The sequence below is a fragment of the Mirounga angustirostris genome, unplaced genomic scaffold (genome assembly GCF_029215605.1).
Source record: "Mirounga angustirostris isolate CCGP_5_RB_7025 unplaced genomic scaffold, mMirAng1.0.hap1 SCAF_3, whole genome shotgun sequence".
Lineage (NCBI taxonomy): Eukaryota > Metazoa > Chordata > Mammalia > Carnivora > Phocidae > Mirounga > Mirounga angustirostris.
This window is the reverse complement of record NW_026991711.1, coordinates 21,747,885-21,760,455: the sequence shown is the minus strand read 5'-3', so window position 1 is coordinate 21,760,455 and position 12,571 is coordinate 21,747,885. Positions and strand designations below refer to the sequence as shown.

At 39.6% G+C, this 12,571-nt stretch overlaps 1 pseudogene; it reads right to left on the bottom strand.

The window, feature by feature from the left end:
• Positions 1-6,428, bottom strand: part of LOC123839261 (SWI/SNF-related matrix-associated actin-dependent regulator of chromatin subfamily E member 1-like) — a 67,586-nt pseudogene extending 61,158 nt beyond the window's left edge.
• Between the last annotated feature and the right edge of the window lie 6,143 nt (positions 6,429-12,571).

The window sequence follows — 12,571 nt, the reverse complement described above, 5'->3', positions numbered from 1 at the left end:
TTTCTTTCTTTCTTTCTTTCTTTCTTTCTTTCTTTTTTTCACCAGAACAAAACTAATATAAGTAAACTTCAAAGGGGTGGTAGATATGAGTAAGTTAATTGCAATTCAAAGGAAAAAGGGTAAATATATTTTCTTTTTAAATTCTGTATTGAGGGGCGCCTGGGTGGCTCAGTTGTTAAGCGTCTGCCTTCGGCTCGTATCCTGATTCCAGAGTCCTGGGATCGAGCCCCGCGTCGGGCTCCCTGCCCTGCGGGAGGCCTGCTTCTCCCTCTCCCACTCCCCCTGCTTGTGTTCCCTCTCGCTATGTATCTCTCTGTCAAATAAGTAAAAAAAAAATTTTAAAAAAAATTCTGTATTGATGTGGTGTTGTAAAATAAAAATCAAATAATGCATCAAGACTTATGAATAAGTATAGTGAGCCTACAAAGCTACTAAGTCTGTTAGCCCTTAATGTCATAACCTGTAAATATCCACAAGTGTGGATTCCTAGCCAATGTTCTTTATTCTCTTGTATTAAAAATTAAAAATTGGTTCTACTCCATATCATTTAAGAGAAGTCATCAGTGCAAAGTTCTGTGCATTGAAGGTAGGCAGAGGACATGAAGAGTTCCATCAGAAACCTTATCTAGTTATATGAACACTTTCAAGAACAGAGCTATCTTCTGTTAATGAGAATTTTGACAATCTCTTTTTTTTTTTTTTTTAAAGATTTTATTTATTTATTTGACAGAGAGAGACACACAGCGAGAGAGGGAACACAAGCAGGGGGAGTGGGAGAGGGAGAAGCAGGCCTCCCGCTGAGCAGGGAGCCCGATGCGGGGCTCGATCCCAGGACCCTGGGATCATGACCTGAGCCGAAGGCAGACGCTTAACGACTGAGCCACCCAGGCGCCCCGACAATCTCTTGATAATACATGCCAACCAGACACCACAGGAAGATTAGAAAACAACAATACGTATCTTGGAGGCATTTAGGAAAAGTAACGGCTAGTCTAACTTGGAGGAGCACATCTTTCTCAACGGGAAAAGAAGCTGGACTTCGGACGTAAAGTACTAAGTTCAGCGACTTTTCAGTAACAATCAGTTATAGAGAGAAAAGCATCAGCTAATATGGAAATTAGTGAAAGACTATAGTGCACTTTTGCTTGGCCCCTTTAACATCTAATGTAACTATTAACCTTCATGCAACAATAACTGCCAATATTACGGTCATTGTAATGAAGTGCATGAGATAGAAGACACCTGTAGCATGTGTCTGCTGAGGGCTTCGCTATGGGAGAACGAAGCGTAGATGGTCCAAGCCTCACTGTTGCAGGAGAGTACCCTAAACCCAGAACGTGGTTGATAGTGGTGTTGAGAGTGGCAGCGAACTTCAGAACTAATCTTACTAACTCCGTCAATGGCTTAATCTGGGTAAATTTTAGAAGGACCAATCTGTCATAACTTGTCTGGTGGAGATTTCTATGTGAAACTATTGGACAGGGTGTGGTCTGGCCAGGGACACTGTGATCACAAGAAAAGATTGGTGCGCCATCATAAGTGCATTTCATCTACGAGTTGGAAAACCTCAGTAGTTTTGATACATGATAGATAGATAGTAAAATACGCTGATGGGAGTTTAAAATTTCATGAAGACATAAGGATTTCAGAAGTTAATGTCATTAAAATACCCAGGAAGGAAATCATAGATTCCAGGAATTCGGTAGGCTTGTGTCAGGAGGCTGAGTTAGGTATCCTATAATATGGTAGTAAAGGAAAGGTGCCCCGATGACTATAAAAGTTTCTGTGAGTCTAGGGGCAAAATGCTCTTTTTATTTGGTGAATCAATAATCAGTTTGCAACCCAAGATGGGTTGAGCATAGGGAGTAAATATAGGATATAACTTCAAAATCACAACAAAATACAAGGAACAACAGTCATGAGGCATGCTAACACAAGTGTGTGGATAAGGGAACATTGACAGAGCAGGTTTTTCATTGCATTAGAAGGAGGCCTAATGTTCCCAGGCTCTTTTAGGACAGTCCTCTATCACTAACGGGAGTTAACTCTGGCCTTGCTTCAAAAAAAGGAGAACCCACAAACGTGCTTTCATCCAGTCAATAATTAACCTTCAGTTCCTCACAAGGGAAAAGGCTTGTGGTCTACAGATACATTTTTGGATCCCAAATATCTTCATATTCAGGGATACATGTAGGGAATGAAATCATCAAATATGTGTATTAACAGCTGTGAGGCTGGGGCGGGGGATCAGACAATCTAAAATGAGAAACTATCTATCCTTTGCAACTTACTGATTTTCAGGAAAAATAAGAGGAGCTGAGGCTGAATATGTCAAGACCCTGATAACACATTTAAACTATCTTCATACTGATAAATTGGACCAGCTTTTTATTTTTATAATAGCAGTAGTTTCTCCAGAATGGACACAGGCTTTCGTCCCCAAAGATTAATCTATTAAGGTCACTGCAGAGATTCTAGCCTCTGGACTTTCATACAGAGGACTTTTCTCTACAGTTATTTACCTAAACAATGGGTACACCTTTAGAGTAGAAAACTTAAAGGGATGATATATATATAACATAATTATATATTGCAGTGAACTGAAAGCAGTTGCAAAACTGGAAAGTAAAATCATCTGACAAAGAGTTGACCTTTGAACAACAGGGGTTTGAACTGTGAGGGTGCATTTATATGTGGATTTTTTTAAATATAGTACAGTATTATAAATACATTTTCTCTTCTGTATGATTTTCTGAATAACATTTTCTTTTCTTTACCTTATTTTACTGTAAGAATCCAGTATATAATACATAAAACATACAAAATAAGTGTTAGTGGACTGTGTATGTTATCAGGCAGGCTTCAGGTCAACAGTAGGCTATTAGGAGTTTTAAGTTTTGGGGGAGTTAAAATCTATGCAGAAATTTTCGACTGCGAGAGGGGTCGGGCTCTTAACGTCCACAGTATTCAAGGGCCAACTGTATTTTGCTATACCATTCTGTTTTTTATGAAACCTAGAAAAAAAACCATGCTATTCACTTTAGGAGCTGTTTGGAAATCTCTCCCTCATTGTTCTTCATATATTCACAGGGCACAGAGAGTCTTATCAAGGAAAGTTTCTAAGGTGGCTACCAAAGCTATCCAAGAAGAGTACCCACACCGACCAGGTTCAAGCCCTGAAAGAAGTCCATCTTTGTAGCCCTGATGTCCTTTAATCCCCTTCAGTAACTTTAGCATCCCTCGAAGAGCTATTGAATTCACTGAGTTGATGATTATTTTCTCAACATACGACAATATGTATTCTTACACATATTCTTTTTTTAAGATTTTATTTATTTGGCACAGAGAGAGAGAGAGAGCACAAGCAGGGGGAGTGGGAGAGGGAGAAGCAGGCTTTCCGCAAAGCAGGGAACCCGATGCGGGGCTCCATCCCAGGAGCCCCTGACGTTCCTGGACGAAGGAATGTAAATTAGAATACAAGTTTTAGGGAAGTTATTTGTTTGTCTCAAACCCAGATGGCAAAGACAAATTTTTCTAGGAGAACCTGGGAGGAAAAAAAAAACATTGACTTTAATAAATGTTGCTGGAATTTGGGATCTATAGCCCTTTAAAAATTCAAGAACTTAATTGTGAGTAAAGCAGACACCATTTTGCTGTCATTAAAAAGTGCAGTCTAGTTATTAAAAACAAGATGGTAAGTGTTATAAAGGACAAATGCAGTGCACAGTAAACGAAAGATCTAACTTAGTGTAGATAAATGTCCTCAGCACTTGCTTGAAAATAAAAACTCTGATCTTTTCATTGAAATATAAAGGATGAGGGTTAGCTGACAAAAAAAAAAAAAAAAAAAAAGGAGAGAGAGAGAGAAGTCAGGATGGTTAGACCAGAGGGGACAGTGTGAGTGATGATCTAGGGCAGGAAGTACTATTGCTCACTAGAGGAAATGAAGGTCAGAGTGAAAGAAAGAACAGAAAAATGTTAGAGATAAAGCTAAAGAGTGAAGTGCAGACCAGATAATGGTGGGCCTTGCACACATTAAAAGTGGGGAAGCCACTGAAAAATTATAAAAAAGAAAGATGCAGTCAGATTTGCATTATTAAATAATCGATTTTCCTGTACTATAGAGAAAAGATTTGCAAAACAGAAAGTGAGACCATTTAGAAGGGTGTTGCATTAATTCAGGGAACAGCAGATGATCGCTTGGATTAGGATCCTGGCAGAAAAGATGCTGAGGGATGCAGTGTCTGAGAGCTATTTAGGAGGCAAAATCAATAGAGCATCAGAGCTCCATGATACAGGAGGATGAGAGATAGGAGAATGTCTTGAAGGATTCTCAGGTTTCCAACTTGTATATTTGGATGGATGCTGTTATCATTCATTCAGATAGGAGCCATTAGAGGTAGACACGGCAAGTTCACTATTGAACATGGAAACATACAAATAGTTATACGGATATATGGGACTAGATTTCAAAAGGGCTGAGATGCAGACACCTACTTACATATTCCTAACAACAGAAGCCATGCATATGGTGTGAACACTTAACTGAAAGACATGGAGTGAGAAAGGATCATATGACCTATGACAGACCTCAAAGAAATTCAACAGTGAAGGATTGGATAGAAAAAAAAAAAATGGACCATCGATGTGGTTGAGAACGGAGAATTAGAGCGTAAGAGGAATGCCAGAAGAGGGTGGTATGGAATAAACCAAAGCAATATGCTGTTGTTTTTACTACTATTGTTATTACGAATGTTATTTTTTATTTAGAGGCAGTGGCTTAACGTTAACTTAGAGGTAGTACAAAGTGCTTCTGAAATAACAGGCGAGGTTCGAATTGGAAAATATTCCCTGGACTTAGTGATGCGAAGAACAGTGATGTGGAAAGGAAGAGCTCTCTAAGTAAAGGGGTGAGTAGATAGGATGGAATGGAGTGACGAATGAGAGCATGATGAATAAATTTTTTTTTCATTTAAAAAAGTATTTAGAACACATAAAACAAGGCAACATTTATTCTTTTCTTTTTAAGATTTTATTTATTTATTTGACAAAGAGAAAGAGAGCACAAGTAGGCAGAGTGGCAGGCAGAGGGAGAGGGAGAAGCAGGCTCGCTGCTGAGCAGGGAGCTGGACGTGGGCTCAATCCCAGGACCCCAGGATCATGACCTGAGCCGAAGGCAGCCACTTAATTGACTGAGCCACCCAGGCGCCCCAACATTATTCTTTCTTCTTGTCTTCCGGATGGGGTCCGTTGGTGGCTTCTCCATGTTGCTCTCTGAGACGGTGTTACTATCACTGGGCTCCTCCTCAGCCATCCCGTCCGCCCCCTCCCGCGGGCTCTCCTTGTCTTCAGGAGTAGATGTGTCTTCCTCATCGTTCTATTGGCTTTCTGTCACTTCTTCAAGGTGTGTCTCCTCTATCTCCACTGGGATGCTCTCATGGTCCTTCTGTTCCTCGGTCTTACTAGGAGCTTGCTCTTCCTCAGGAACCAAGCTGCTCTGACTGCCTGCAGCTTGCCCTGCCATCTCCTTCTCCCTTTTCTCCTGCCTTTTGTGAGCCGGTTCCTCTGCCTCCGCAATTTCAGGGGCAATTTTTTTCCATATCCAAGTCTACTTTCAAGTTGCACAAACTTTTATGTTCATTGTTAAAAGAATCTGTGCTTTCCAGGAATTTCCTCTTCTTTTCCTGGTGTTGCTCCTCTATTTGAAACAGTCGAGCTTCTAGTTTTTGCTGATGAGCCATTAAGGACTGGACCTGCATTCTGGCTGTCGTGACCGCTGATCGAATGTCTGGCACCGCGCTCTCACTGAGGATTTCGCTGATGAGGTGCTGGTTTCTCTGGAAACTGACGGTGGCCTTGTGCTTCACTGAAAGCCATCATCATAATCATCTGGATCTTCCGCTAAATGCTCACATGCGCACTTAATGTTCTCCTTTCTCCATGCAAGGCTGTCTCTGTCCACTTTCTTCCTCCAGAGCAGCTTATGTACAACTTTTTGCATTTATGTTAGCAGAGTATGCAGGGGAATTATGATAGGCCTTCGTAGATTCATTGTACTCTATCTTTTCTGCTTTGTATTCATTTACATGTTCTTGTTTTTTTCATTAGTGAGATCTCACCACATGCCACCAATAATCTTGGCAATCTCCCACAACTTTAAGGTCAGGGTTGGAAGCTTTTATTTGGTCCCAGAACTTTCGGCTGTACCTCATGTGGGGCATCAGTGGCTTATCAGATGGCCGTGGGTATATTGGAATGGTAATACCAGAGGATGCGAGCCGGCTGCTGGTGACAGGGTTCCCTCCCAGCCTGTAGTTGTTGTAGGAGAAATGACTGTATGGATTGTAACCCCCAAACCCAGGTGTGCTGGGTATTTGTGTTGCAGGTGCTGGAGTGAGAGGTGGGGCATAAGATGGTCTTTTTGACATTTTGGAAGATTAAGCCCTCAGTTCCCTAAGAATGAATCTGAGACAGAGCGGGCATAAAAAGTGCCCAGAGCTCCGCCCTCCTTTCCTTTACATGATGATGAAGAAATTTCTTAGTTGGGCCTGAAGGTAAGAATACAGGGTGGTGGGTGGGTCGTAAATTGGCCTTGGAGAAAGGCCTTTTTTTTTTTTTTAAGGTTAGAGAGAATCCAGCCTGTTACAGCACCAGTGGAAAAGATAAATAGTGGGACGTAATATACAGAAAAGTGATTGATCTGGCCAAAAGGAGGCAGGAGCAGCTGAATGCAGAATTTCTTTGTTCCTCGGAAGAAGTACGAAAGAGAGGCAGGTATATATCCTAAAAGTGAATGTTTAAAACACTACAAAGTCCTTTCTAAATGTTCATATAGATTAACTCACTCAATCCATAGCCATACAAAGTAGAAGCACTGCTGACCCTATTTTATAGATGAGAGATTACGTAAATTATCAAAAGCCAGTTTTGTAGGGAAGGGAACCAGGAATCAAACCTGGAAAGACCAACTCCAGCATCAAGTGGTCAGCCATTACCTTATATCTTCTCTCTGTCTGGCCTTACAGTTTTCTAGCTAATTTTTGAGAACTCTGAGGGAAGCCCAACTGCCTCATGACCTCCACTGGCTTTCAGTAAAGACAAATCGAATCTTTGAAATGAAATACATATGATTATTCTGATATTTTAGATAAACAAAAGTTTAAAGGAGATGAGAAATGACCTCAGTTTTATTTGTAGTAAATGGGAAAGACCAAATTTGAACCCAAATCTGTCTAAATTTAAAGCCATTCACCTTTTCTCTTGCCAAGATGAATGATTTTCAAGTTCTCCTAGTTGAAAGCTGCTCGCCTGCTGATGACAGTTATTCCAAGATCCATCTCTCAACCCTGCTTTAAAAGAAAGCTCTTCTTTTTTTCACCCTTTCCCCTCTGGAACCTACTACAGTAATTCAAATTTGTTACCCTCATCAGCGCTCCCTAGCACCCCATACCTACTTCAATCACAACACACAGCTTTGCATTATAATCATCTTGTTAATTATGGAACAAGATCACTGTTAACACTTTTTTTTTTTTTTTAATGAGAAAGGCTACCAGCTGCTAAAAGCAGTCTTGCAGAAAATAACCTGGAGCAGATCTTGTAGATTATCAAACATTACTTATTTCAGTGTCTTAGATTTACAAAGGCATTGGATAGATGGTGTATGAAGTCCTAGGGCTTTGACAAAATCGAAGTCTTGAATTTGCCTTGAATTGCTGTAATCTGAGATCCAACGTTACAGTAACGTTTTGTGTGGAGAAAGGGTGCCATGTCTTATGTACTTTGGTAAAGGAGAGCACCCCCTCCCAAGTACACCAGAGGAGGTTCACAGGGTAGGTAGTGTACTCTGAGCTAGTGTTGGGGGGGTTGCTGATTCTTGTGGGGATCTTAGTCTGTACCTAAAGCTAGAACACTTCTGAGGCTCACTGATTATATTTGGCAGGTAAGAGCTGAACATGGGGGGAAGGCAATGAAAAATATCCTAACTAGTCCTCACTTAGAGTGAGCAGCAGTGAACAGGTTTCATCTTCCTTACTGGGCAGGACCCAGTCTAGAAAACGTGTACTTTTGGCAGTAAGAAACCCTGACAAACCGCTGATTCTCTTACCCTGGCCCTGAAAGCCACACTCCCACTCCCTGTCCACTAACTGAAGCAAGTTTCTTGGACAAGCCTGTGGCAGGACATCTTAAGAGCTAAAGGAGGGGTTAATTTGGGAAAATAAAAAGCATTGCCATTTGTTAGGTAATAGTTAAACAGGGCAAAAGGACTTTCTTTTGCTAATTCCTACTCCAGCGTGTGAAGCCCCTGTTGATTTATTTTTGCCACTCCTGTATTATAAACGTCTGCTTAGAGAGGATCTTAACTGTGTTTAATAAGAAAGACAGGAAGAAGCGTAGCATATGTATTTTTACTTTGGGTGGTAGACTCATGTGGCTCTATCTCTAAATGACTGCAATAGCTATCTTATGGGACGTGTAGCACGATGCTAGGAATGTTACAGATATTACCTCATTTAATACACAACTCTGCATGATAGGTACCTGCTATTTGTTAAAACGTGAGACTTGGGCATTAAACTACATGGCCAGCATCACATAATTAGATATTGATAAAATCAGTATTGAGGCAGACTTAAAATACAAGTAGTTCAATTACAGAAACTGTCCTCTTAATCCTAAACATAATTCTGTGCCTTGTCGAAAGGACTAGGCTGAAACTATTTTAAGTAGATTCTGTGTAAAGTAAAATTTCCTTCACTAGCAATCTTTTAAGCATAAAAGCCTTGTTTTTTCTCATAGGTAAATTATATTTTAGACACAGAATAAAGATGAGTTAGAAATTATTACTAAAATTGCAACATTGCTTCAGAACTGTGGTTTTGAAAATATATTTAGTAACTTCAATAACCTATTTTGGATTTTGCATCAATAATTTTGGAAGAGACACTATGGTTATAAACTGTGTAATTTGAAAATTAATCTTAGCCAGTAGTGAATAAACAGCGTTTATTGAGTTTTTCTTGAAGGAGTACAACATCATTTAACTCTTTCCAAGGCCTCTCTTTCCTAAGCCATACACATAAAAGTGGAGGAATTACACAAATAAAAATCAGATGGTAGCATGTAAGTCTGCCCTGAATTGAACCAAAATAATAAAATATTCTTTGTTTAAGGTCTAAAGATGCTCTACACCAACCCCCTCCCCAACACCTTACCCCAGCTTTCCTTCTCCTTTCCTCTCCCTCTCATACGTAAGGTGTGTGGTCCCACACAGTGGATGTACCCTTGCAGAAGTCAACCAGCTGCCGTTACATCTTCCTGCATTTCCAGGAAGAAATGTATTGTGCTGTGTTTGGATTAGAGTATGTCACCACGAAGGTTACTGATAACTGAAAATAATAATTCAGACTGAGATAGGGGAAAATTAATTGGACTTGAATCACAGAATCATGGGAATTACACAGCTTTTCCTTTACAGTTTTTTTCCTTTTCGTCTCCAATCCTTCAGGCCGTCCCCTTTCTCCTTTATTAGGACTGGATCCTGAGTATGTTGTCAACACTGTCATAGGTACTTATCTCTTGAGGGGTTCAGGTTTAGTTGAGAAGGAAAACATATAAGCCATTACATTGCAGAAGAGGGTAAGGGGTTTTACATAAAGAAAATATTGCATAGTGGAGTTTCAATTGTACCTCCTAGCATTTCAGATAAGGTGGTGTTATTCTAAATCAGCATTGTCTGACGATTGAGCACTAACAAAAAAGAAATAAAAGGGTGTGATTTTAATTCAAAACTACCATTTATTTTATTTATTTATTTTCTTTTTTAAAGATTTTATTTATTTATTTGAGAGAGAGAATGAGATAGAGAGAGCATGAGAGGGGGGAGGGTCAGAGGGAGAAGCAGACTCTCTGCTGAACAGGGAGCCCGATGCGGGACTCGATCCCAGGACTCCGGGATCATGACCTGTGCCGAAGGCAGTCGCTTAACCAACTGAGCCACCCAGGCGCCCCCAAAACTACCATTTAAATTGCTGTATTTTGGATTCTAGAATCTAAGAGCTAAATTTCATCACCTTCCAAATTGGAAGCAGGCAATTTGGTCTGGCAAATCCAAGGAAGCAGCTTAAAATAATCTTTTTTAATAAAAATACCTGTGCCATATTTTTCCATTTCAATGATTATTCTAATGGATAAATTTTGATGACGTTTAATAAATTCCATTACCGACATTTATACCGCACTATATATCTATGATGACATTCTTTCTGAAACATTTTAAAGTGAACTAATCAAATAATTTGATATTTTAAGTAATGTTTAGTTATTTCAAAGCACTCCAAAAGCATGTTTATAGCAAATTAGTGAAGACTAATTCTAACTAGGATCGATCTCCTAATGATCAATTCTGTGTGCTTCCCATTGGCCTAGTATTAGGCCAATACTAGAGTTTTTTTATTTTCAAAATTTTTTTTTTATTTTAAACAAGATTTTATTTATTTATTTGAGAGAGAGAGAGAGAAAGAGAAAGAAAGAGCATGAGTAGGGAGAGGGACAGAGGGAAAGGGAGTAGCAGGGTCCCCACTGAGTAGGACATGAGGCTCGATCCCATGACCCGAGCCGAAGGCAGACACCTAACCATCTGAGCCACCCAGGCACCCCTGATTCTCAAATTATTTTTGACGTAATGCCATATGTAGTAGTTTGCCTTCACAAAGTACCACAAACTGGGTGGCTTAAACAGAAATTTATTATCTCACAGTTCGAAAGTGTTGATAGGATTGGTTCCTTCTGAGGGGTGTAAGGGAAGGATGTGTTCTAGGCCTTTCTCCTTGGCTTGTCGATGGCTATTTTCATGTACACAATGTGTTCTCCTGTATGTGTGCCTGTGCAGAAATTTCCACCTCTTATAGGGATACCAATCATATACGATTGGGGCCTACCCTACAGATCTCTCATTCACTAACTACATCCCCAACATCTTATTTCCAAATAAGATCATTTTCTGAGGTATTGAGAGATAAAACTTCAACACATATATATATTTTTTTTTTGGAGGGGGGCGCTCTACATAACCCATAACACCATCAAGTTTTGTAATTCAGTCTTTATTTTTAAAAATATAGGAACAAATTAAAAATAATGTCCTGATCTCTGGATCTTTGGTGCCGCATTAACCTATAGACAACAAATGAGCATTTTTACAGACAAAGTCTACTTTTGACCGTCTGTAAAAGACCAGAGGCATTTTTTTTTCTATAGTCTCCCGTGTATCCACGTGGACATTGATAGTCTAGACATGATGATTTAATATGCAGTATAATACCAAATAGCTCTTATTTTGTTATGCTTTGTGTCTGGATGTAGGGGGAAGGGAGATAGAGATAGAGAGGGTTATACTGTGTTTGCTGACTGAACAAATTATTATTTTTTTTTAAGTAGGCTCCACACCCAGCAGGGATCCCTATATGGGGCTTGAACTCAGGACCCTGAGATCCAGACCTAAGCTGAGATCAAGAATCGGACACTCAGTCAACTGAGCCACCCAGGTGCCCAACAAATTACTTTTCAGTTAGTTTTGGCTCTGGCAGATGATTTCCAAGATTATTCCCAGATTATTACCTTCAAAGTGTTCTATATGGAATATTTTGCTTTTTCTCACCCCACCCACCCCCCAAACTCAGAAATTGCAGACTACATAAATATGAAACAAGTAATAATTTTAGGTATAAAAGCTCTCTTCAGGCAGTTCTAATTATTTTTGGTGTTTCTACCATATTGACTTTATCATCCAAGTTGTAGAAACTTTTATCTTTGGCAATGTATCTTTCAGGATGGAAGTCGAAGATATAAAAGGGCCAAGTGGAAGAAATCAGAGGCGACAAGGGCCCTGGAGTATGAACTAGGGCTGGAGTTCTTTCTCCCCTTGGCTTGACTTGCTGAGAAAGGCAGCTTTCTTCAGTGTGACTGATGTTGTGTCCATCATCTCTTCTTCCCTCCAGTTTATGACTCTTAACGTTATGTTTATAATTGCATTCAATATTATTTTTAAATCTTCTTCTTTTATTTATTTCTCAATTCAATGTCTCTATGATCCCTTTTTTATTTTATTTTACTATTTTATTTATTTATTTGAGAGAGACAGAGCAGAGGGAGAGGGAGAAGCAGGCTCCCCACTGAGCAGGGAGCCTGACACGGAACTCAATCCCAGAACCCTGGGATCATGACCTCAGCCGAAGGTAGATGCTTAACCGACTGAGCCACCCAGGTGCCTCTATGATCCCTTTTTTCTATAACTGTGTTCTTTTATATATAAAATGTTTAAGAAAGCAGTCTTTATAACAACTTAATTAAACTAAAATTAAGACAAAGTACAAAATTAAAACATTTTCCCAGGCTCTTCAGTGTGGCATATAGGCTTCATGCTGACGTAAATTGAGCATATTTAAAATTAAGCACAAGCTTTATGCCTGGACTGTATGTAATTTCAGAGCTGAATGTGGGTAAGGTAACATAGACTGATTTGAACGCATGTTCTTTTTTTTTTTTGAACACTTAGTAAGATTTATTGCCT